At 35.7% G+C, this 2,285-nt stretch overlaps 1 protein-coding gene across 3 annotated transcripts in view; it reads left to right on the plus strand.

Annotated features, from left to right (window-relative positions):
• Positions 1 to 1,392, plus strand: part of LOC121863860 (metalloproteinase inhibitor 3-like) — a 77,670-nt gene extending 76,278 nt beyond the window's left edge. For all 3 annotated transcript variants that reach the window (XM_042362751.1, XM_042362752.1, XM_042362750.1), the window contains one exon: positions 1 to 1,392. This exon is cut by the window's left edge and continues 592 nt beyond it. The gene's annotated coding sequence lies outside the window, so the exon portion shown is untranslated.
• Positions 1,393 to 2,285: the final 893 nt, after the last annotated feature.

Here is a 2,285-nt window from a genome sequence, read left to right on the forward strand (position 1 = left end):
TTGTAAAGTAGTCTTAAAATCTTAAAAGTAGCTTATGTTATGTTTTGTGATTAGTGGTAATGTTCAAGCGTAGTTGTGGAGGTGAGCAGGTCTGGACACCCGGGGTATTGCTGAACTAACTATTTATAAAACATGACAAACAGGGGTGGATCCAGGGAATTTTAATGGGAGATTCACCAGATACTGTATTGTACTACAAGGAGGGTGACTCCCATTAGAAATTGGGTTATTATTATGTTGACATATCTTACATTAGTGATTATTGATTAGCCAAGCTTAACTGTAGTTGATTTAAGTGAGACTGCATGTTCTTTTATGAATTTATAGGTCATTTATGAAAGGGGTTTGTGGGCACCCAGTGGCCCCCACCCAGGATCTGCCCCTGACAAACTATCATGGAGAGCTATCTTTCCTGTACATCATATCTATATTGACAGTAATGAGTTAGTAGCAGTAGATATTATTTTTTTGGTAGTACAGTTGCTCTATTTTGTGGTGATGGTTTGTCTATATTTGGTTGGAATGAATCTAGTCTGTTGGTAGTATAAGTACAGTAGCTTCCATCTGAACTATTAGAGTAGCAAAAAATTATTGTTGAATGAGTTTTCTGTCATAATGTTGATGAGTCACAAACAGTAAGTACAGTACTGTATTCTTGTTACTCTTGGATGACATACAATTGAAGACGGTTGGCGGTGATATTAAAGGGCTTGGTAAACATAAATTAATGATAATTGACAATTGCAGTAAATCTGAAGCCATGACTTTAACTAAAATATGAACATGATAATAGGTACAATACTGCACTTACATCTGACAAAGGGATCAGTAGGAACATGATGATGATACATCTTTCTGAAGAGATGATGGACACATACTCTGAAGGTACAGCATTAATGTGATCAATTTCTGCCTTGACCCATTAACTGTCATTGCCAGGGGAAGGTGATAGGAGAAAGTTTTTTGTATTTGCTTTTGTCAGTCATTTACTGAAACAACAAAGAAACAAAACTATATTGGATATGAAGCAAATTATGTTATACTGTACATGCAGTACAGCTGTGGATTTAGTACTGAATATTTTTCGCACCAAATAAAGTGCAAGTCCAAATATAGTATGTAAATTATTTGTAAAAATATTTGACACTTCAGAAATGGAAAAATATATTTGCAACTTCCAGTTTAATTTAAAAGCTTTAGTCTTGGTCATCACTTAATCTTTTATTCACTTCTCACTTACAGTATATGAAATTTTGGTTGTAATTTTGAATTAAGCCAAAAGCTTAAGCCTGTTTATGGTAATCATATTTACTTTATTAAGACGGTTTAACGATGCAGCGCTGCCTCCTTGTTGTAACTCCTTGTCCACTATTATTAGAAGTGTTATCTTTACTTTATCTTTCCTTTATCCTCTTTGCCACTGGTCGGCTTATTAGCCACTTGGGCAGTCAGTCATGTATCAATTGCACATTGTTTGTAAGTATACTGGCCATGCAATGGCTCCAGAATTTATCTGAACTTTCGCCATTGCAAGTCAAGTCTGGTTTTGAATGAGTTCAGAGCTCACTCTCTGTGCTGTCACAACATTGTTTGGCAGATCTGCCTTCATTGGAACAACTGTGTACTAAGTGTTCTTGGACTTTCCAATTTAATTTAATATTTTGGAGGATATACCCAGTAATAACAAAGATAAGTTTAGTTCATGTCAAGATAAGTTGTTCAACTTCATGTTTAGGTTTTTGCAAAGTCCCAGTGGTCCTTTTTTGTGTAATACACATCATATTATTTGCAACATTGCATGGGTGTCAATATCTAATTAAAGGTGCAGGGGAAGGGGAAGAGTGACATAAACTATAAAGGTGGAAATTATTTAAATCAAGAGTATATAAAGTAATATGTTGAAAAGCCTACATGCATGTCAAAATTTACCAGAAACTTGAGTAGCTAGTATGTCATTATCTGAATGAAAATAAATATGGAAGCATAGCTGTTACTTTTTTACAGTACTGGAAACAATACCATCATCCTTGGTAATACTGTATACATGACTAGCATGTATGAGTAACTGATCAAGTGGGCTCCAGTCTTAGGTGGCCCCAATCCTAATGGTCCCAATCCTACTGGGTTCCAATCCTAATGGTTCCAATCCTAATGGGTCTCAATCCTAATGGTCCCAAATCTAATACTTTATCCACTTCGCCACTGATCGGCTTGTTAGCCGCTTGGGTGGTAGGTTATGTCTTTGTTATGCATAGTTGGCAAGTATTGAGCATATTGGTTTGATT

Source organism: Homarus americanus, unplaced genomic scaffold (assembly GCF_018991925.1).
Source record: "Homarus americanus isolate GMGI-L3 unplaced genomic scaffold, GMGI_Hamer_2.0 scaffold48354, whole genome shotgun sequence".
In the NCBI taxonomy this organism is placed as follows: Eukaryota; Metazoa; Arthropoda; class Malacostraca; order Decapoda; family Nephropidae; genus Homarus; species Homarus americanus.